Below are 24,301 nucleotides of genomic sequence, written 5' to 3' on the forward strand. Positions count from 1 at the left end.
GAATTCAAGGGCAATGTGATTTGTATTACAGGAGCAGGATTCCTAGTGAATTGGTTGCTGTGTATAAATGCACATGTATGGATGTGCATGTGTATGGGGGTTTTATGAACAAAACTGTTCATTTCCATTCCCTGTTCTACTACGTATAGAAGAAAAACTTATTAGCTGAAGCAAATTAAGCCTCTTAAGAGGAGTGCATAAATACCAAATCTGAAGCCAGTGTGCAGCGCATATGAGAAGTTTAGGCTGTGATTTGTCTATAGGGACACAAGAAAAGCGTGTCAGTGATCTTAGAATTAGGAACGTGATCTTTTCCACCCAGAAGATGTTTTTTCCTCTCTTACACGGTGACTATTAGGTTGCATGAGCTTTGTGCCTGCTGTAAAATATAGTGTGGGCTTTTATAGGTAAGTGATTAAAAAAGAGAAGAGAAAAAATCCTAGCGTGCCTCCAACACTATTATCAACACTGATTATTCCCATGATAAAATTATCAGAGATGCTTTGGGTGTGGATTGATTTTGAACTGAATGGGAATAGGTTGAGTCATAAAGCAGGTTCATACCTTTTTTAATCTAAAGATCTCTAGCAGTAATTAAACGATCGTAGCTCGAAGGGATACAATGAATGTTCATCTGCAAGCCTTTTATGGACAATGTGGGGGTTTTAACCGTTTTAAATAAAACCACTTTAATTCTGTTTAAAAGATAATTATGCATCAGGAAAGATCTACAAGAAGTTAAATACTTCTTTTACTTCACCAAGCAAATGATCACGATGTAAAATACTCCATTTAGATAGCAAATTTAATGAAAATATCTGATACTTGTTAACTGACATTTACTCATTTGCTCTCATTTTAGTTTTGGAAATCACTGTTCATGCAGATTTGGTGAGAAGAGTGTATTTTTCTGGAAAACCTGGCCAACTCCAATACAAAGAGCGTGTTCATGAAATACTGACTTATGATGGGAGTATGAAGGTTGTTAGCTCTTATTGGAGTGACAACAGTAATAAGGTGTAACATTTTTTTCCATCTTACCCTAAACAATTTCCTATTTTATGCCACATTATCATAGATTTAGTGTTTTTCCACAGGTTACATACATGAAGAAGTTAATTTGATGATGATATAGATGAGGTTTTTTGCATCCCCTTACCTGTGAAGTATTTACTCCTATGGGTAGGTCAGAAGGGGACAAAAATGTTCACATTTGCAAAAGTTTATGAAAAGCTTGTCTAACATAAAGTCCCACTTCCAAGCTGAAGTTGAAATATATTTGCCATCATACAGAAAGGGGTAGGTTTAAATGGAGTGGTTTAGATGAATTTAAACCTGAGCTAGCCAGAAAATCCTTTTTAGTATTTTCCCACTGTCTCCAACCTTCTTTTTCTATTCCTGCCCATCCTTGAAACAGAAAACTTCCTGTGGTGAAAAAGAATGGAGATCCTTAAAAATGAGGCAATAAAACACACTTCAGAAAACCTATTCACCTGGTTTGTTTGTGCTTTCCTGCTCCAAAGAGGGAAAACAATAATGCAACCAACAAATGGCTTGGCTGTTCTGATCATTCTGGGACAGGCTGGTGGCACTTGTTTTGGTTTTGCCCAAAAATTTCCACCTGGGACAAAGAAACCTTTCTGATAAAAACTTGTTTGAAATCAGGATGTTTCAACAAAGCTTCAGTTTCTGTGAATCACTATAAAAGGTAATTTTTCTAATGAATTTTCAGTCAGGCCCTGCTTCAAGTAACTTTTCCTGTGGTGGTGTTCTGGTCCCTGTGGGAAAGAGGATGGCATCACTGCTTGGAAGATGATACTATGGCTTATCAACAGCACTCAACAAAATTCTCTTGTCCCAAAGTCATGTTTTATCTGAATTTGTTGCAGTTTTGTCCATTCCAAATGGAGAACAGAGGAGCTTGTTTCTTTGTTGGTAGGGGAAGGAGCATGGGGGGAGCTACGTACCACTGCAGCGCTGGGTCACCCAACCGTGGGACCATAGGCTACAGAAACAGGTGGAACAACAGGGGTTTTCTGGCCTCCACTGTCTCACAAAAGCTTCACTCAGCAAAGAAGCGTGGGGTGGAAGAAAATGTCACACTGGGCTTCATCCCGCACCCACCAAAGTCTGCTATTGTGTTGGGTGGGAGCAGGATCTGTGCACCAAGGGATCTGCCACAGGGCTTAAATGTCACCAGTCGTGTGGGAGCACTTCTCTCCAGCCAGCCCTTCTAAGGGATCATTGTGGGCAATGAAAGCACAGGAAAGGCTTTTCCAGAGCGTGTGGGTGGGGGGAAAGCAACCCTTCATGCTGGGAACACATCGGCTGTGCAGATAGCTCTGAAACATCTTTTCCCTGAAGTAAAGGGTTACAGACCGGGTGAGCTCTGCAGGTGGAAGGAGAGCAGCTTTGCTTCAGCAGGATTCCTCTCCGTGCCCAGAGTGCCCAGAGATGTCTCTGGCTGCAGCTGAGCAGGAGGGGGATTGCCACGCTCCCACCTTTACGGATGAGCCACTCAATACCTTCCACCTGCCTTCTGTGGGCAGTAACTATTTAACAGGAAAAATGATAAAATATGAGAGAATAACCTGAAGGAACTGTGGAATGTGTTCAGTTTACAGTACCAATGAAATAACTGTTTACAAACAGGTACCCAGAAATACCTGTATTTTTTCTAAGTACCTGCGGCCAGTGCTGTTGTTGCCAGTGCTACAAACCATGCCTGGGCTGGACTCAACCTCGTAGGTACTGTGGAGGCATCCGGATTAGGAATTCACATTTCCCAGGCTTCACCATAAAAACAGACTTTCTGTCTCTTGTTTCCACCAGAGCTCATTCAGGAAACACAATCCCCTTTTAAGTACATGATCTTAAGCTTTGTATAACGAAATATCTTTAGGGTATTTCTCAGTAATCGGCTCCCTGAGTTCTTCCTGTGAGACATTCTGCTGCTCTTCCCAGCTTTGTGTCATCAGTAAATTTCATTAATGTGCTCCTTCTTCTTGTGCAAATGTTGCTGGTGAATGTATTTAGTTAAGACTGGCTAAGAGTGATGGTTGAGAAACTGTGCTTGTAACCTCCCTCTACCCTGACTGTTCCCCTTTCAGCACCTTTTATCTCTGCTTCAGCCAGACCCTTTTGCTAGTAATTCTCTATATGGCACTGTTTCAATTGCTTTGCTGAAATCCAGTTAGATGGGGTCTGCCAAAGCCAATTATTATAAATTAAACTGTTGCTTGAGCAATGCTAAGAATTTGCAATAAATGATGTGCAAAATAGATGGCCTATTTCATCATGATCACTTTAATCTCTATTTCAATGTTCACCAGAAAAAATCAGTTAAGATTACAGTTTTGGGTCATAGCTTTGAGTGTAATAATATCAAGATAACTGGGGTTTTATGGGACAAAATCTCAAAATTACCTAGGTTTCAAGTTTAGGAAAAAGTTGTATGCATTCATTTTTATTAAGCTCTAATCTGGAACATAAACACTCTATTGGTTCTCTTCCGTCATACAGCTGACTGTTTAGAAAGCTGATAAACCACAGATAAAGCCTAAGGACACAACGTGACTTTAATTGTCTATAGCTGCCTTATTTGCATTGTTACTAATCTGAGCAGACGCAAGATCTTTAGCATCATCATGATGATAAAACAGCTCATTCTTTTGATGTCAGATAAAGCACAATTTTGATGTGATTCTGAAGCCAAGAATCATAAAATCTGCTATCATAATATCTTCCTCTACACTTGAAAGGGCTGTGAGACATCTGGAAATAGAAGAATATTTTCTTTTGCCTCATAAAAAATAGTGTTGCCCTCTTTTTCCTCCCAGTTTTGACTTTTGCAATCTGGCAAGATTACCAAAACAGTCTGTGAAGTCAGTTTATGGAAAGCATTAGTAGAAATCCTCTGTTTGGGCTATGAGGTATTTTGCATATTTGAATGGAAGAGTTAAAGCAGGAATCAAAGTTAAGAATATCAGCAGCACCAGGTCACAGAGTCCCTCACTATTTTGGAGTTGCCAATGATGAGAGGGACATGGTTCCCTGCATCACTGCCTCGCCTTTTCCACAGCCTCAGAGGGAACTCCAGCACGCAGGGGTGACCTGGCATGAGCTGGGGGGTGCCAGGACCCCGGTTTCCCCCACTGCAGGGTAGTGGGAGCAGCCTGGGCAGTCCTGGCTGCTTGGCACCCAGCTGGGATTTCTGGTTTCCAGCACCATCATGATGCAACAGCCACAGCCATGTACCCATGTGACCTGAGAAAATCCTGTTTGATCACTCTAAGGTTTGGCTAAGGTACCTCCGTAGCTCTTTTTTGGGTTATTTGGGTTTAGGTTTGGGGTTTGTTTTTGTTTTACTCATCTTTGTTGTTAGCTGCTCCCAGATTTCCATAACAATGACTTCCCTTGTGATACTTTTTGTTATGTTTGTACCAAACACTGGTACCTTTGCTGTAGTCCCTGGCTTTCAAGTGCGTTATTTTTCCAGAAACACTGTTACTGAAGGGACAAGCCACAGGACACCATAAGCCCAGCAATGCACACTTGCTTTTGTGAAAGATCTGTAGGCTGAAGGCGAAATGGGAACAGGCTGCAGGATTTAGTGACCTATTTCACATGATCCTTCTGAATTTAATACATATGGTGGCTTTAGGTCTTACAACACTTCACAGGACACCAAATACCATTGCCACTATATTCTTTAATCAACACGGAAATCAAAGTCTGCAGCTTCTGAGTTCCGCACATATTGTTGCTGCTTAGTGCATGATACGTGCCTGCTCAATGTTCTTACCAAAGGCAGAACATGGTATATTAAAAGGCACGTAAAAGAGAAAGCATGGCTTGCTTTGATCTTGGGAATTCTTGCGCTACTTGCCACTGAAGTTTTACATTTGCTCTTCACACACTATATGCAATTTGTTTGGCTTTCAATAAAAATGACAGACAGAATTAATAACAGCCCTGATATGTCATCAGAAGATGCATTCCAAAAATATCTGTCTATCTACACAGTGAGTGTATGAAAGCCTATATGGGATCCTTGTCAATACAATTCCTCTGCTTCACTCCAAGAGAGACTTTTCATTAGTTTGAGAAAATGCTTTCCTCATTACGGTGCCTTACTTTCATGCGTACAGAAAGATATTGAAGGTAATTGATTATTTCTAAAGAATAAACTTTTCATACTACTATGGCCTAAGTGTGCCATTCGATTATTAAAAAGAATATTAAAAAGAATGTTCTTTGTGGCAAAGGATGAGGCTATGTTGTAATGCTCTGGGACACACTGGAGAAAGATAGTAGTGTTTAATTAAGAATTTTTATCTATGCACATCAACCTTGAATTAAAGCTGCGTGGGCCATTTAAAAACTTTGGAACAGTTGGGAGATTGCAAACCTAAACTATTCTATGGGGATCCATCTGGTACCCACACTGGTCAGCAGCACACCTGGAACATGGGTTTACACCACAGATACTGCATCGCTTCAGCTAAATCAGAAACTGCATCACTAGGTATTTGGGGGTTTTGAGGGTGGGCCATCTATGTAGCCAGGGATGGGAGTTATCTTTGTCCTTATACTTCTCAGACACTTCCTGACAACAAAGGAATTGTTAAACTTAGGGCTCTCAGATTCCAATCTCTGCCCTAATGAACAGAAATTCCTCTGTATATTTTCCTGCCAAGTTTTATCTTGTCTGCTGCACTCCTCTTTCTTCCTCATCACTACCATCTGGTGCTGGAGACATTCCACTTTGTGTTGTCTCAACTGGTTATCAGAGAGTTAATGAGTACCTGGATAATACACGATGGAGACATGCTCCATCCTTCCCGCACGTCCTGTTTAGTCAGTGGGATTTCCCCCTCTCCTCAGCTTTATTTGTGGTGCTGTAAAAATAGATCAGCAGAGTTCCATCAAGTACTGTGAGCAGAGTTTACTTTTAATCAAACTATGTGGTCTTTTTTATAAAATCTGTGACAAAGCTGCTATTAAATACCTTTGAAGTTTTTCATAGCCTCCAACCTCAAATGCTCCAGCAAAACAGTTCCATTAAAGCTTTTAGCTAAGAGATAAAGAAGGTGAGTAATAGCAGCTTGGAAACAAAGCTGGCTCCGTTTCCTTTAGCGTGTGGAACAACTCTTCAAATACCAATGGGCATGAGCAAGCCCAGCCGAGGAAAGGAAGGAAGATAAGATGTTTGGATGCAGTCCAAATTATCACAAAGGCGCAAATGATGAGGAAGCAACCTTACAGAATCATAGAATCACTTAGGTTGGAAAAGACCTTTAAGATCACCGAGTCCAACAGTTAACCCAGGACTGCCAAGTCCACCATTAAACCATGTCCCTAAGCACCACATCTACACATTTTTAAAACACTTTCAGGGATGGTGATTCCACCTCCCTGGGCAGCCTGTTCCAATGCTTCACCACCCTTTCAGTGAAGAAATTTTTTCGCAATATCCAACCTAAACCTCCCGTGGTGCAACTTGAGGCCGTTTCCTCTTGTCCTGTTGCTTGTTACCTGGGAGAAGAGACCGACCCCCACCTGCCTACAGCCTCCTGTCAGGCAGTTGTCTCACAAACAAGATCATTGTTTTGTGTCAAACACAGTGTCAAGCCCAAGGACTGTCTTTACATCAAAAATGGAAATACCCACCAGCTGCTGTGTGGTCTGGGTACCAAGTCAAAACAATACCGTGATCTCTTAAACTGCTTGGGATTTGTGTCTTGTGGGATCCAGCTGCTAGACCATGTCTATCCACCAGGTGGTAGGTGACGTTCAGCTCTTTCTTTTGACTGATGACTGTCCAAACACGAAGAGCTTTTTCTAGTAAGGTCAAAGTCAAGAAGTGTCTATAAAAGTGCTAGAACAGGAGGCTGGTAAGAGTGGACCTCTGCCTGGAGACAGCCTGTCTACGATAGGGAGGAGCTGATCGATAGATCAGTAAAAAGCCCATCCAGCTGGAAAAAAAGAAAGCGTTAGAGACTAAAGTCATGGGGTCACGGTACACAGGTGTGCTGTGAATGTGCCACAGCCACACTGGCACCCTTCACCCCTGCACTATTTCCATGGGAAATACGCCTCCCCTGCCTATGGGAAACATTAACTGAAGCTGCAAGTTCCTTGGAGAAGACAGTGAATGCACAACCTTCTTTTTCCCAGTCTCACTCACCAGGCTTTTCAGTCCAGTCTCCATCTCCTTCCACCACCAGTTGCCTCTTTTCTGGCTTTTATTCCTCTTTTTAAGCGTACCCCTTCACCTGGGCTGGTTCCTATCACCAGCGATCTGAGCTGGCTCCTCATCTCCCTGTAGAGACAGGAGAGAAAGATATCCTGACAGTAGCTATTTGCACAGAAGAAGCTTCTGCAGAGCAAATATAGGTGGGTGTTTGGTTGTTTTTGATTTATTTTTTTTTCCTGAGAGCTTAGAGATTGGTCTGATTTGGGCAGACTTAGAAAACAACAAGAAAAACACAGCTGCTGCAAACACCTGGTCTTCTAAAATATAAGCTGCTCTTCCAAATCCAGCAGCATTAGAACATCTTTTTTTACCCAAAATGTGTGTTTGTGTGGGAGTGTGTTTGTTTTGGGGGTTTTGTTTTTTAACCTATGCAACAATCTCTTTCATACCCTTGTTTCAACCCAGGAGTGAGTGGAGTTTCCAAGAATACGTCAGCAGAATGCTGAACATCAGGAACATCACTACCTTACACCTGGAGTTTGCCAAGATCTTAGGACTTTAACCAGGATCTTATAAAGGAAAATAGCAGGAAACTTCAATAACAGGCAGAGTCAGTGAGCTCTGACTTGTAGTTTAGGGCTGACGGGAGGTAGGGAGCAGAGGATCTGAGACAGGAGAGGTCGAGAGCTCTAGAGCTGCTCAAAGTGTTTTGAAGGCAATGACAGGAAGAGCTGCATAGGTAGTTGAATGACTGGAGTAGAAGGAGTTTTAAGCAAAAAGAAAGTGAAAGATGGACTGGACATCTGTTTCCTCATTATGGGAATTGTGGTTTGGTTACAGGTAAAAGTGGGTGGTAACTCCCTTTCTGCCTCCCCAGTGAAGGAGAAAAGTTGCTCAGCTAGGAGAGGGGAGAAAACTCGCATGCAGGAAAAGAGGCATGCAGGAAGGAAAGTGAAAGGCAAGATGATTTATTTTTTTTTTCCCCTGGGAAGTATGATGTTTTAGTTGAGTTAGAAGATAAATTTACTGCAAAATTTAGTAACTGTATATGACTACAGAGAAATCCTATAAACCATTTTCACTTTATTGTACTACTTCATTTAACCTATGGTGGAGGATGGCAACTCAAACAGAAGGAGAGCTTTCTGACAAGATTAAAATGTAAATATCTGAAGAAAAATAATCAGATAGATATGATTTTAGATAGATTTGGTGTGGTGCAAATTTGAGACAAATTAGAGTTAAGATTAAGTTTTGAATGATCAGACAATGTAATTCTAGGCAAGAATTCTAAGACAGAGGAAACACTGAGATTTGATCTTCTGGGGATATTTAATCTTCTGGGGATATTTATGCCCTGTTGAATGGAAAAACTCAAACCATATTGGCCTGTTTGCAGAATTTAGCTGTAACTGATAGAGAAGCTAAAACCAAACTATTTCTCATTTTACACCAGACCCAGAAGGAAGATAATGCCTGGAATTCAGACCTGGATTTACTTTCCCTGTCTGTGTAACCACACACAGATTTGGAAAACATTTAAATGTCAAACCCCAACGCAAGAAAGAGAATTAGTCTGGGCTTTAGTTTCTCTGGATGCAATTTGGGCTGACTAAATGCAGATGTCTATGATGTGATAAACACTTCTTCGCAGTCAATGGAGAGGAGAAACCATTTTGTAGGTCACGATTCAAGTTTCCCTAAAGTTGATGTTTAAAATAGGTCAGGTGAATCATTCAATAATACTGTTTCTCTCTATTGTCTCTAAAAGGAGCTGAGGGCTCTTAGCTCAGTTACAGGAGTGCAGAACTTTCCTGTTTTGGAAATGTAGCCGACAGCTAAAACTGTTAAATTTGGAAGGTACTCAGATGATGGTCTAGCAACATCAAAGTGCTATAGATAGATTTAAAAGGTCAGACTGGAACACACTTGGTTTCCTCTTAAAATTCAAAGTGATTTGAGTCAGATGTGAGCTCCACAGCAAATCTTTAGGGCTTCTGCCCATCTCTGAGAATTGCTCTGATTTTCTGGGATCCAGTGAAAGTCATTGATGTGAGTGTTGGAGGACTGGGAAGTCCTCAAATGAAAATGCAAGCCCTAACCACCAGGCAGACCTGGGATGGGCCCCAGCATGATCACTCCTTTCCTTTAGCCACTTGCCTTACTGTGCCAAGGGCCAAATAAATTAAGGAAACTATAACTAAATGCAGCACTGAAAAAAAAAACCCCAATTAAAATTGCCCCCGATCGGCCATGCCTAGCTCTAACTCATTTACAGGGCCTTGCATCTTTTCATTGTATTTTATCAGTTTACTTTTCATTCCTACTTTCCATACCTTTCCCCTTTCCTCTCTTTGCAAGGAGGGTTTGTTTTATGCTAGCTGCACCACTCTGGACACATGGCCCAATTTCACACCACCTGCTCTGGAAACCACCTTGAAGTCAGGAAACTTGTGCTTCATATCTCATTCCACCTTTGGTGTTCTGATCCTCTGGCCACATCAAAGGCAAGCAGAAACCACCACATTCACCCAAAGGCATACCTACTTCAACCACATCCCTTCTGTATTGCTTTGGGAACAGGAAAATTACTTCCACCTTCAAAGAGGTTTTCCTGGTTTTGTGGTGCCATTTGTAGGTGCCCGCCTCTGTCCCAGATCCTCGGGACCTTCACAAAAAAGACATCCTTTCCTTCCTGCGGTTCCTCTGAGATGCTTTCTGAAGCATTTAGCTACTAGCCATTTTCTCCCTTTATGTGTGACCTTTCCAAAGCTAGGCAAGATATAGCACAAACCCCAAAGCATGGTGTCTTCTTTTTTGGCTGGGCAGCTCACAGCCCTAACTTTTCCCTCTGTTGCTTCTCACCTTCTCCTTCACCTTGCAAAGATCATGTGCATGTTGTCACGCAGGCTCCTCCAGAGCTGATGCTGTGTGCTGTTTTAATACGCTGTGAAGCCCCCACTTTATAAAGACGTATTTCAGGATAGTGCTGTAGCACTGAGCAAGATGCTGTGCTTGTAGGTAGAGAAATTTCACCACCACCACCTTCAAAAAATGCAGATCACGTGAAAGGTTGTTCATGGTTGTTCTCCACAGCATTGCAAGACTTTCAGCATGCTTGAGGATTCTTATGTGCAGAAATCCTATGCTATGCGGGTGAAATGTATTCCAGGAATTTGGGCAATAGGATCCTGTTCACTTCCACAGACACCACCTTCCCATCCAAGACCCTCAGAAGTCCCTTATCTGTTTTTCACTTCTTCCTGCGGGTTTGCACCTTTTGAGCTCTGAGCCCAGGTCCACTCCCTCTCCTCTGCTGCTTTCTCCAAATGCTTCCGCACTTCCCTTTGCCATAACTTTCTTCCCTGAGAATTTCCTTCTCACTCATTGTACATCATTGCCTGTAATTCACCTCTTCTTACCTGTGCAAAACCGGGACTTATCCCTTCTTTTCAATTACATCACCTGCCGTATAGAAGGATGATGACAACAAGATGCTCTGGTACATGCTGAGAGGGGATCTTAAAGGAGCCAGATAGAGTGCATAGGGCTTCAGAGCAGTCCCAAATGGTTTTCCTGTGATCAGCTCACCAAAATGGCCTGAAAGGTCTTTTGAATGCAAGTTTCGTTACAGCGCAAACACCAGACAATGAACAAAGGCTCCTACGTGTCTGCTGGTCCTTGTGGCATGTTTAGAAGCAAGGTGTCATCTCACTCAGTAACTTCTAGGCTGCAGCAAACGACACCGAGTCCTTGTTCATGCTTTCCTTTTCCTTCCTGCTCCTGCCCCTCTCACCTCCCTCCCCATTTCTCTGCAGAGCTGCAGGACCCCAGCTCCTAGCTGGGACTCTCTCCTTGCCCTCTGTCTCTTCCCCTTGTCATCTGGAGACACTCGGTTGCCTCCAGGCAATGGATAACTTTCCAGCCCCCTGCTCTGGTCACTGAAAATATGACATGAACTGCAGCAAGCAGACTAGAGGTGTCCTGCCCTTCACGAGCACACTGGGTGAGTTTGTGCTCCGGGCAGATTTGTTTTCCACCTCCTCAGTTGCCCCTGGTTCCTACCCCGGCGTGCACTCCGATGGCAGCTCCCGAGCCTTTTCCTTCTTCGCAGACTGTCACTTGGTTGTTCTGTCCATTTCACAGTGGCGTTGGGGAATTCTAAAAATCCACAGAACTGCTGCATCGCCTGAACTGCACAGTGTGCCAGCACGCCTGGCAGTGCCTTTGGCTTTCACAGCTGCTGGGATTTTTTGGTGTTTTTTCTCACAAGCCTTACAAGAGTCTTAAGTCTCTCCTTCTATCCTGTCCTTAGCAGCACTCCAATAACTTTAGAATCAGAGACAGTAATGGCAAAAAAAGATTTATTTCATCATCTAGTTCATCCCTTTGCTGTTGCACAATTATTCCCCAGGGAACACTTCAGGCTCCTGTCCAAGAAGTTTTTATGTTTAGCTTCAATCTCAAAAGCAGCTCTGCAAGCATGATGGTACAAGGCTCTTTGCCTTTCAGCCATTTCAAAAATTAATTTGCCCAAAGTACAAATAAAAGGTGATTTCCCGCCCCCCTCCCCCCCCCCCCCCATTCCAACAATCAGGCCTGTAAACTGTTTAAAACATCAAAGCCAAACTGCGTTTCTTCTGTATCTAACTTCATTAGCCAGAAAGCATCTGCAACTGGAAATGAATCTGCAGCTGTGTTGATGGTTTGCAATCCAGAGTCCCACAGCACTTCACTGTCTCATAGCTCTGTTAGCGTTTTATAGCAAGCAGGAGGAGGGGAAGAGAAAGAAATCGTATTGTAATTAATAGGGGTAATAATTTTAGAAGAGTGATCTTTATTGAGTAACATTTATCTGTATCAGTATTTCAAGGAAATCCATTTTTAAAAGGCTGCTTAAACTCTGACAGTCGCTTTAGGTAAGATATGAATCACAATTCACTCAGATCGCTGACTTCATTAGCGGTAAGAGGGAGCAGGGACAAGTGATACACATGGCTCTGTAAGGCAGGAGACAGGTTTCTTCTCTTGAGCTTCTCTTGAGACGCTGCTTTTTCTTGTCTGTGCCTCTGTGACCCTTCTCTGGGGCAACACCGTGTACTGATTTATGTCTTTTGCCTTATAAATGGCCCAGGTGATATGAGGCAGCCACAGAGTGTAGGTCGCCCCCAAATCCTCATTTTGTTGAATATGCGGAGAATGCAAAGTACAGTCACCCACCCGGTCCTTGAGCCATTTTGTGGGATGTTCCCCCATGCTCACTCACTGGGCTGGTGCGAGGATTAGTTCATGCTTATTGAATGTATTTTCAAGAGCTCCAGACATGTGTAGTGACAAAGCTCACATGGCCAGAAACAGTAAAAATTACTGCAGATGCAATGTGTTTTTCAGACCCTTAAGACAGATTAACCTAGAGATACATAAATGCCATGCGGAGGTTTTTCCATTGCTTTGATCAAAGGACAGGGGTTTTCATTGCTTAATTAAAACCCACAGGTCTGTTATTCCCCTCATCCACCCATCATCACACACAGTTCAGCCAAAAAGGTGCTGAGCCTGGAACATCACCAGATTTCCCACTTTCCCTCTTTCCATCACTTGCACCCAGAGCTTGTTGCTATGAGGTTAGCTTTGCTCAGAGGGTTTTGAGCCGGGAAAGTCCCTTGTTAAGGCTCAGCTTTTGGAGCATGGTTGGCGTGATGAAGAATGGCAGGGCTGGGCATTTGCACCAAGGCTGAAAGCATTAGCTTGGTCACAGCCCCGTGGTGGGACTGCACAGGGGCGGTCACAATCCCATGGTCCTTTTGCCATTAGAGGCATGATGTGGCCAGTTTGGGAGGCCTGTCTGCATCCTTGGGACACCTATGCTGGATTGGCTCGTGAAGACTCAGGTTTTGCAGGGTGGCGGAGGGAGAAGAAGACTCAGATGGCATCTGGGACTGCTCCATCAAGGGTGATGCTTGAGCTGTTGGCTGCAAGCAGCTCTCAGTGCTTCTCAGGTCCTAATGATGCAGAAGATGGGAACCTGAGGCTTAGGAAACAGTTTTGTTTTAAAACAGTTTATGCCCCTTGAAATGTACTCTCTTCTTCTGGGCTGAGCATTTGCAAAATGTTATTTAATAGAGACATAATGTAAAATCCCAGATCCAGACACAATCAGCTCTTGGTCCAAAAATAATCAAAATCTGAGCTGGAACCACATGCCAGTTTTGCAACTGGCTCCGTGACAACAGTTGAACTATAACCACAGAGTCAATCAGCCTAGCTCTTTGGGAGGTTGAAATTCAGGCCAGATTTTGAAATCTGGGACCTCTCTTTAGTAATTTACAGCATACAAAAAGAAATTCAATAATAAGCCTGGTTTAGCTTCCCTAAAACCTTTGGGTCCACAAAGAAGCACTTCCACATGTTCAGATCTAAGGAGTCCCTCTGCTTTCCTTCCAGTGAAATCCTTGCACAGCATGAAGTGAGACAAGTTAGTATTTTCCAATTTTTTTGCATGGATTTTTAGCTAATTCCCCTTCTTCTCTCTGAGGAGGGGTGGTTCCAAAAGGAGGGGTTTTTGATGAGCAAGGAGGCAGCTCTAAGCATGCACTGCATTGGACACAGTGGAGTAAATGACATTTCTTTGCTGATCTCATCAATGAGCTGGTTGGTTCTGGGTTTGTTTTTGCAGCAGTGGATCTCTTCCCTTGCCTGGGACTTCCAGGACCTTTGTCCTGCAAATATTTCAGAACCATAAAAAGCTTGAAAAACAAGAGTGACTACAGGATATTAAACGCTTGCTGCTTTTAAATGAGCAGATGGTACTTCTACCAAATAATATTATTTTGACCATATTTTTCTTGTGTTTTCGTTTTTTGATAGATTATTTTTCCTGTAGAAAAGGTCTGTGAAGCAGCTGCCAGCAAAGTGATGGCAACTGGACAGCATCTGTACATTTGAAAATCTTGTTAGATGTTATGCAAGGGAAGCCTTTTAAAACACGTTTTTCTGGAGTTCAGAAGGTATTTCATGCAGGGAATTGTTCCGCTGTAGCCTAGGTCTGCCTTTTTTATTAAAACACAAAATTAAGATATTGTTAAAAAGAGTGCTTTAAATGTTATTGGAACAAATTACCACTAGATATCCTGAGTGATGTGGTAGGTTGTGTGGTAAGGCACAGACCTGCCTGGGCTGCACATCTCAGCTTGTAAAGAATGAGTTGTTTTGAAGGTGCATCTCGGTGTATACACCAATGGCACGAAGTAGCAACAAATGTTTATATCTGCGTGGGACGGAAGTGATGAGATGGACTGGCTTTTCGAGGTCAAAGAGGCTCCATGTGGAGACACAAAGGAAGCTATGTGGAATATTTCCTTTCAGATATTCTTAGCTACCACCACTTTTCAGTGGAATGTGTTTCATTTTCTGGAGGTAAGAGCTAGGAAGTCCCTCTGCAGCTCCTGCAAGAGATCGTAAATCTTCCTGTTAGAAAAAACAGCTACTAAGAGTTTCCCATCCATCTTTTCATCGCCACTAGCCCTTTCTCAAATTTTGTCAGCCTTACCAAAATACAAGTTATCATTAATAATGCTTTGCTGCTCAGATATGCTTTTCAGGTGATGATCTACCTGCATGTTATACCAAGCGAATATCAATCTGTGTTGCACACGTATTTTGTAAACAGTAATGTGCTAAGGCTGAGGGCAGTCCTGAGAAATGGGCCATTGCTACCTTACCTTATTGCTGGATAAATTAGGTTATAAATGGCATATCAAAGCTCCCAAATCTGAATTTGAGACTGAATGGTAAGAATATCCAGGTCCTGTTGTCTGAGATGAGCTAGAAGAAACCACAAAAATGTATGGATGCATGTATATTAAGCTGGTTTTTGGATTTTTTTTTTTTTTTTATTTTATACACAACATACAACTCACCATGATGTAACACTCGGTTTTTAACCTCATTATATCTATATGTAAACCCAGGCTTTCACTTAACCCCTTTCTTCAGAACTTGAAATTGGCTGGAGTATTGCATGGCCTGGCCTGGAAACTGCATCCCTTTTCCTTTGGAGAACATTGATACATCTTCAAGGTGCTCTTGAAGGTCAGCTGTCTTGATTTGACTTGCAGTGAAGAACCCTATGCCCAGCTGCCTTGCTCATAGGAAAGTTACACGCCTGCCAAAGCCAGGAAGGCTGGTGAAGCCGAGTACGGAAAACACTTTGGGATGCCTGCAAGAGCTGTCATCAGCTGCTCATGGGATCCTCATGTGTGGGCTAGGTATAGGGTATTTAAGTGCCTGCTTGGGAGCAGTCAGAGTGGAGCTGCTCCACGAGGGAGGATGAGCTGGAAGCTGAGGGGGCTCCCAGCACAGAGAGTGCCATCCCTGACAGGGTGCTTTTCCAGGTGGGCCACCAGCAGTGACCAGCTCTGTTCAGTGGCCACCAGACAAGGCAAGGTCCGGGGTCCATCTGGGCAGCCTGCTCAGGAGCAGGTGGAGATGGAGCCCGAGGCAGGATTGGAGACAAGGCCACTTACAGCATGGGTGCAGGGGGTCAGGTTAATTAATTAAAGCCTGTGTTTGGTCCCAGGGTCCTGACACTGTTCAGCGAAAGCTCACTCGTTAGCAAGCAGGCGTGGTGGTAGGCAGAGCCTGCTCTGCGGGGCGACTGTGCAGGCTGGGCAGTGGGTGCTACCCTATAAATCTCTTCTTGACCTTCACACCTGCTCTGCTTCTATGACTTCTAGCACTGTCATCTTGGCCCGAAATCTCAAAAGCCCTGAGCCAGCGTCCTCGAAAGTAATTTGGATTCTTTCCACTGGCTTTAGTTTTGTTCGAGCCAGCCAGTTACTGGGATGGGCTCTTCCTGGTCTCCCAGCACTGCTGCTGAGCCTGCTGCATTTTCCATCCACTAGAAAGGGAGTCATCCGTGGAGAGGTTCAGGTCATCTGACAAGCAGGGAAATTTGCTTGCAAATGGCTGTAGGGAGCTGTTATTAGAAATTAAAACCACACCACGGAGAGATGAAAACAATTCTTGCTGTAGGTGCAATAGGGTCTGTTAGCCGGAAGGTACTGCTCTGCTTTTGGTTGATTCCTGCTCTTTAATTAATCAATTCACTTCATTATTCTTTTTGGAACTTTTCTGGAATAACGAAATGAGAAACCTAGGCAATCAACTGTTTTTGCAGGGCTTGACCTGCTTGTGGCTGGCTTTCCTGGGCTTCGGGGAGGGCAGTAGCAGCCGTGCCCCTGCCTGTGTGCCCGGACTGCCCGGGGCTGCCTGTGCCCAGAGAGGTTGTGCCCCATGGGAACAATCCAGTTATCCCCAAGGGGAGCAGGATGACCTGTGGCTGGACTGGGGCTTCAACCCATGTTGGTAAGGGCGAGGGTTTGGGTTTCAGTGGCACCAGTTCCCTTTTGCTGCTGGGGCTCGCTTTGTGCAGCTCCTTGGTGGAGGAAAGTCCCCTCTCCGTCCTTGAGCTCGTAAGTGGAAGGGACAAATTTTTATTTTTTATTTTTTTAAACAGGAAAAAGCCACTTGGCTCTATTTGTCATTCTTCATTAACCTTATCTCAGTCCCTCTTTATCCTCCTTTCTCCCGTGTTGCCTGGTCACTGTAGCTCTTAATACTTCCTCTCCTGATAAAGACGTCTTGTTCAAAGTGTATTTATATCATTAGTTTCAACTGCCTTACTTGGCAACGCCACCCTTTGTGACCGGCTTGGTTGTTGTTTTCTCAGTCCCAGTCCAAGGGGCAGGGTTATAAAAATGTCCCGTACAAGCGGTGAGGCCCACCCCTCCCCAGGAACCATTTCCAGGCTTTACGCCGTGCCTTCGCAGATCAGCCCCGCGGGATCACACGAGGTCGGTGCGGCACGTATCGCTTAGTGCTCAGCTCTTCAGCCCTGGCTCCCAAGGAAGCTGGACCCCAGGAAAGGCAGAGCAAAACGCAGAGCCGAGGAGCCCTGACTGTCATTTGTCATCCCCCATCCCCCCACCCCCCTTCATTTTCTTTCATTTTCCAACACATTACCTTGTGTATGCTCTGTGGAACACATTCATCATTTTACATACTTGTTGATGTCCTTTACAGCAAACGTGATGCTGAGTCCTCTGGATGTTTCTGGTTATCAGGGCAGCCTTGCTTCAGTGCAGTTGCAGCATCACTGCAATCTCTCCCTGGGCTGCAGGCACGCGCCTCCCCCTCTGTCAGCATTCCTCACCCGTTCAGACATTTAGCCATGAGGAATTTGGGGTTGATTTTCCCTCTCTTCCTGTCCTTTGTTACATAGATTAGATATAAATATATATATGTACACACACATATTAGATATTGCAGGGAGCTTAATGAACATAAGAAACCCTTGATTTCCAGTGTCACCCTGCAGAGATGTAAAGGTCCACATAACAAGAGTCAGTGATCAGACTTCTGTTGCGATTTCCTATGGAAAAAAGTTTGTGAAAGTGGATAAATGGAGAAAAAAAAAAGGAGAAAAAAAAAAAAGGAAAAAGAAACAAAACTTGAGTTCTTAAAAATATTTGGAAGCTCAGGCCAGTTCCAAGATGTGCCAGGGGAGGCTCCAAAGACTGGTGGGACAGTGTTTGTGTATGTTTGGTTTCCAAGACTGTCTTTCACGGAAACAGCATGATTGAAAATGGTTTTGGTCAGGAATCTCAATATCTTTGAGGCCAGCACAGTGCCAAGGAGGTAGCCCAGGCTGTCAGGGTTGGTGCTGACTCCATTTTCCTGTGGTTGGAACTCAAACTTCAACCTCGGGTTTCAAGCCTGTGACCTGTAGGCATAAGGCATGGTCAGGTAGTTCTTGCAGCTTGAGAGCGGGTCGTGTGGTCCATGTGGGCAGAGCTAGAAGGTCTTCTGGCATTTTGCTTTGAGTGAGGGTGTTCACCTCTGAGGTTTGGTTGAGGGGAACCTCTGTTTCCTTGCTGTGAAGGAACAGATGTGCAAGGAGAAGAATGTGTGCACAAAGGAGTAACCTCTGTGTGGAGTGGGTGTCCCTGAGACACAACTGGTTTAGTCGTAGTTTGAGACAGCTTGGCTACAGTTACACGGATGGTCTGTATTGAAACATCTGCTGTGGGATTCAGTTACACACTAAAACACGTAAGTGCCAGTATGTACGTAAAGTTTAAGTGTCTATGCTCCCTTTATACTCAGCGGAGATTGAGCTAATACAGACCGTGGAGCCTTCAGCATAATTTGGTGTACCCTGCAGGAGTCACCTCCTCGTTAGTCAACTGAGTCACTTCCAGACTCCACTGACTGTAACTTTATTGTAGGCACCATCCATATTTGCCATGACGAGAGCATAGTCCCTAGTTCACATGCAGCCACCTACAAGCGGGTGCTTGAATCCCACCCCAGTTGCCTTTGCAGTGCACACCTCTGGTGCCCGTTAAGCTTTTGGAAAATTTACAGGAGTCAAATTTTCAAGCAATGACATTATCTTTTATCAAAGTCCCCTGGAATGGAACTATCTCTTAGGCACCTGAATTTGAAAATCTTGACCACTGTTGTTATTCTCGAATTTCGCCCTCCAGACACTTTGGTTTGTCTGGTTCTGGATATGGAACAGAAACCTAACACCAAAATATTTCTTCAAGCTTTGCTGGCTTCTCCATGAATACCATCATGTGTGACTCATGCTTTTTGGCATGAATAAGTAGCTCGATTTAAAATATGGTTTTGTACTTCTTTTGAATGCCAAATAAAGCCTAATGGAAAAATATTATTTATCCCTCCACTTTATGCATTAAACAATACACTGGCTTGGTTGCAATAAAAAACCCACTTCATTCCCTATATTAAAAAAAAAAAAAAAAAAAAGTGGAATGTTTTTACCAAGCATTTTAAGTCTGAAAAATCTGAGTAAGTTTCTCATTAGTGCAATCTTTTCTGATTAGCCCTGGCAGGGGAACACTTCTCTGCTGCCCCAGTGTTCTAAAGCTAGGCTTGTGCTGCCTGAGAGGGCATTTGGGATGCATCTCGGTGGAGATTAGCAGGAGCTGTAAAGCTTCTGACCTTTTAAACACTAAAGCAAAATCTGCAATCTCCGCTAGTAAGTATTCACAACTTTAAATCTCAGGCTGTGTTTTTAACCTTGTCTTTAATTAGACACCCGGGTAATAGCACAGCAGAAATAACCCCGTGTGTCAGCACCAACACAGCCTTCAGCAGTAGACGCAGATGCTGTTTGGCAGCCCGGCTTCCTCCAACACTTGCATTCCTTCTGTGTGCCCTCATCTTCCTCACTGGTATCTAATACTTCACCCTGGGCTCTGGTGGCGGAATAGGGAAAATCACAAAGAAATTTGAGAAGAAAAATACAAATTTGTCAACGTCGCAGCCAGCACAGCCCGAAGAAAGAGGAGGTGAATGCTTTGTCGGTACAATACATTTTCCAAGCCCAGGTCAGACAAAGTTGGGTTGCTCGCCCTCCAGAAAAGGAGATTTGTCTTGTTGCTCTTCACTACTGTGCCCTGTTGTCACCCCAGCCAGTGCCTCCGCGTGACCTTAGGGAAGTCACTGGAACGCTCTCTCTTTCAGTTCTTTTTATCTACAGGATTATCCTTCCCCCCCCGCTCTCTGCTTGCTCCCCTCGGTCCCAGCAGCCAGGCAGAGGAACGGAACCGCGGCGCCGTGCCAACGTGGCCGCGCAGCCTTCGGCTCGGAGCTGGCTTACATCCCACCTGCCCTCCGCCCTGGCAAGGCAGATCACCTCTGCCCACGGTCTCCCCGGCAGATGGATTCAAAGTGATCTAGTCCGAACGCTGGAAGTCATTAGTGTGGCACGCCGTGCCGGTTAATTTGTCCTCCTTCACTGAAGGTGAACGGAGTGTGAAAGGAAGGTTTGTTATCCAGCTTTACTGACAGGACACTCAGCTATGAGATCCTTCAATTTCTTCAACATCAACCTCCTTGCTGTTATGGGGATTGCCTCTCGTGGTAAGGACTTTTCACAATGCCTGTCTCAGGGGGATTCTTATCTCAATTGCTTTATATAGGTGCTATTGTAAAAGTGGCAATTATAATACAAGATCTGGAAAGAATAATAACTTAAATGCCCTTCTTTTACTTGTTTAATGGCATTTCCCTCATTTCCGAGTGTTTCGGGAAATTCAAGTTTTTTTCCTAGTAGCTGGTTTTAGCTTTATTTAGGAAGTTCATCTTTATGTAAGTGACGTTGTCCCAGAGGAAGGACTAGCTGGATCTGCGTAAGCTATGAGTGTTTTGAAGGAAAATGAAGTGTCTTCCTCATTTGCCTTCAGACAGCGAATATTCATCAGAAGTAAACTGCAAATATTTTAATCCCGAGATGACCTTGCAGCTGAGACAGGAACAATTGCTTTTGCAGTGATGGAGACTGAGTCACATTTTGACAGAGCTCATCTGGGCAGGAAGGGTTTACCTAATTTCCTAAAGGTGCTCAGGGACTGAATTTGTCTGATCTCTTCTAACAGCCAGGCTCCAGCGAGGAGAAAAAAAACCCCACACTTGTTTTGTCTTCAGCTTAATCTTAGCTTTCTGTTATTCCTGAGATAACATCACAACCTCAGGAAACCGAAATGGGCTAGATGACTGGCACCAGAAGCTGCCTGGGAGCCAGTGGAGTCATCTACATCCATGGAAGCCTGAAGCACGGAGAAGGCAAGCTGAGCTGGCCTTGTCCTCACATCCAGATTCAAATAGGGAATCACAGCGAGTCAAATGGGAGGTCAGGAAGGCATGGGTCACTGAGGCCTCATCCAGAAGGAAATAAGGGAATTTCTTAGCTTGCCAGAGATGAAATAAGGTGCTTTTAGAGAGTGTTGTCCTGCGAGTTCTGAGAAGGACTCCATGTTTCTTCAGCATGGGGACAGCAAGGAGACATCTGCTATAGAGTGATGTGAGGTCAATGTCAAAGTGAGCTCTTTAAAGCATCCCACCTTTTTAATCAGCATCCCTTTAGTCTTGCTTGGGTTCATCTGAGCCATTGCTGTCCACAATGTGATTTGCACTGATGCTGAGAGGTGCACAGCTGAGTTATCGCTTGTTGGCTAAGGCTCTGGCCTTAACCATCTTGGACACCAGTGACACACCACTATGAAGCAGGGGTCCAACCAGTGTAAATGTTCTCCTGAGACCCTCCAGGCAGAAGCCATGGTTTCAGCTGTCACCTCACTGCCAGAGAAAAATGGTTGGACCACTGCAGTGCTGAGGCACCCCAGATGGACAGAGGAAGCCCCTCAGAAAGGGTGTGCAAGTCTTAGAAGAGACCACAGCCATAAAAAAAAACCAAAAAACTAACCCACTAGAGCAGCCCCTGTGTTCCTGATGAAGCATTACACGTTTTCAGTTAGTTTTGCTACTCTCACCTCTGAGAATTCAACAACCTCTGCCCACAGCAAAAGAATTAATAAAACTAAAAACCTGCACAGTTTCTGAAGATGTTTGAGCAGGTTTTTTGCGGGTCCTGGAAGAGACATCACAGTCCCAACTGTGGAAATAAAAGAAGCATCAGAAAAAATCCACATGGCAGCTCATAAACAGGCATTTGTCACACACAGACCAAGGCAAGGCAAAGAAGAACCCACCACTTTAGAAATGTGAATGGACTACCTTACAATGTTCATGAGAATTAAAGGTACAGATAGAAACTGAACCAGCCAAACAAACAGCGGAAGCTGAGCAAAAATGTAATACTGAGTGTCTGAGCAAATGATGTGTAGCTACTTTTCTGGTGAACCCAAGACATCAGCTACAGCTAACAGTCTTAATGGGAGCAAAATGAAGGCTAGCATCCAGGTGGAATTCTGTTCACCTGAAAGCATGCGAAACTTGGAGATTTTGTATGTGGCGGCTGTTAAGTGACTATGGAAACATGTAAACATGTCTGGCCCTTGCTTATGCAGCAGAGTGAACTCCTGCCTATATACAGGACTTTACCAACCGACTTGATTAACTAAAATGAACTTGCAGTGCTTCTTCTCCTTGTGAGCTCTGCAGGGACAACTTCAGTGTCAGAGTGGGTTTCTGGTTTATGAGTTGTAAACACAATTGCCTATGAAAGTCCAAACACAGGTTATTGGTGATGGAAAAGTAAAAGACAAACACCTGACTTTCAGGTTCAGTTTGTAGACCGCAGGAGGAATGGTTGGGGTGAAATCTTGAATCCACTAAGTCATGCTACCGGGTTCAGTGAAGCCACCCTTGATTTTCTCATAAAATTGGCTCTCTTGCTTCAACATTAATCAAGGCATAGATAGCCCCAGCTTCTATTCCTGCTAGTAGCCATGCACAGTACAACTGACTTTTCAGATGGAAAATTGTGACTTATGCAGGTTTGAAACAACCAAAATTCATCAGGCAAAAAAAAAAAAGGTTCCCATGGCCTCACCTGGTAAAACGTATAGAGACCAGACTATAACAGAAATGTGGAGAAGGTAGGCAGAAAGCCCCTTTTCTTGGGTTTGGGGTTGGTTTTTCCTGATTTTGTAAGGAGCATGTATGTGAAAAACCATCTCCATATCCAGAGGGGCTGTCTGATGCCAATACCTCATTCTGTAAGATGGGCCAAAAGGGGTGGTTATTTTCTTCAACACGTTGGCTTTGATTTCTTCTGAAACTTAGTGTTATGATGCCATCTGAAACTAATAATATTTCCTTTTATTTACAGCAATCTCATCTTGGACTGTATTTTGATTTTGATTATATGAGAGATGACTCTTTGCAAGGACTCATCTCCATGTGACTCCTGGCCCTGCTTCCATCGCAGACTTCAGCAACGGCACGGCTGTCCTGGGATGCTTCTGCACAAACTGTTTGATTGATCCCCAGTTTGTATGGCTTTAATTCAGCCCAATGCTGTTTCACACTGGTTTCACTGCAAAAATTAAATTTGCCTTCTGTCATTTGTGGCTTTATCAGGATTTTTTTTTTTTTTTTACCCTGTGCCAGTAAAAAAAAGAGGCAAGGGAGCGGTAGGGGCTAAAGAAAAGGGAGTGTTTGCTGACATCTGAGTGCGTTCCTGCCTTCGTCTTGGCTTTGCCTCACACGCACTTAAATCTTGTTAATATTGTCCTTCCAGAAACATGTGGCTTTTTGGAAGCTGATTTGCCTGTATAGAGCAAAACAGACCTCTGTCAAATGACCGTGAAGCTGGAAGATATTTACTTTTGAGGATGACTGTTTCATACTCCTGTACCATATGAAATTTACTGAATGATAGTCGGGGTATGTAGAGTAGAAGGAATACAAATATTTATTGTCAGGCTCTCACAGAATTAAATGAAAAATGCTCTAGACTGAGTTTAATGGCATTTTTCCCAAGTTCTGTTAATACTGACGCTGGCCTGATCTTGATATTTCACTTCGTGCTTTTCCAGGGTTGCAGAAGGGATGAGGACTTGCCCTAAGGGCGAGTGCATGGGAAGGGCTGCATCACTACAAGGCATTACAGTCCTACCATAACCACCACGACTTGAGCACCCATTTAACTGCAACACTTTATGCAAAGGGGCAGGAAAGTAGAGGTGACTTAGATCCATATTCTCTCCCCATCTCTTTGCATCCCAGCCTGCTGGTGAGCACAGCATGGATCAAGGACTTCAGCCTTCAGGACTGCTAACAGAAAAGCTGGTGTCTTGTGTGAAACTGATGGAGACAAGGAGAGGCAGTGCAAATATTTAGGTTTCTAATAATATCAGTAGTGCTTCAAAAGACTCGCCTTTGCTCTAGACTGCAAGTGACAGCAGACTAAAGGTGACTGGCAAACAGCATTGAGAACCCACTTGGCATTTTCTTCTTCATTCTTAATGTTTGCCTTTCTATCAAGAAAATATTTTAAAAATAAATAGATTAGATATGCAAAGGACATTCTTGATGTGATCAAAACAAGCATCATAGATCTGACCTGCTTGTCTCCTGTTACAGGAACGAGGTTACCTGTTGTCATCCCAGATGTTTTCTCTAACCCAGCAGTGAAGGATGAACTCGCCAGCTGCCACCCATGGCCTGGAGCAGTGGAGCATGGTGTCTGGCAGCTGGGGCCGACTTGCCTGCTCCAAAACTGGGGGCACATTGGTCAGAGGACGTTGCATACAAGCTCATTAGTCT

The 24,301-nt window shown here is 43.9% G+C and overlaps 1 long non-coding RNA gene across 2 annotated transcripts; it reads left to right on the forward strand.

The window, feature by feature from the left end:
• Window positions 1-13,508: 13,508 nt before the first annotated feature.
• On the forward strand, window positions 13,509-23,097 carry LOC121083585. Of its 2 annotated transcripts, none has more exons than XR_005826416.1 (2): window positions 13,509-13,673; window positions 22,863-23,097. It is a non-coding gene; the product is annotated as an uncharacterized LOC121083585 (long non-coding RNA). The 2 variants fall into 2 exon arrangements; XR_005826417.1 differs by lacking the exon at window positions 13,509-13,673 and adding an exon at window positions 19,922-20,152.
• The last annotated feature ends 1,204 nt before the right edge of the window (window positions 23,098-24,301 follow it).

This window comes from Falco naumanni, chromosome 2, assembly GCF_017639655.2.
Source record: "Falco naumanni isolate bFalNau1 chromosome 2, bFalNau1.pat, whole genome shotgun sequence".
Classification (NCBI taxonomy): domain Eukaryota; kingdom Metazoa; phylum Chordata; class Aves; order Falconiformes; family Falconidae; genus Falco; species Falco naumanni.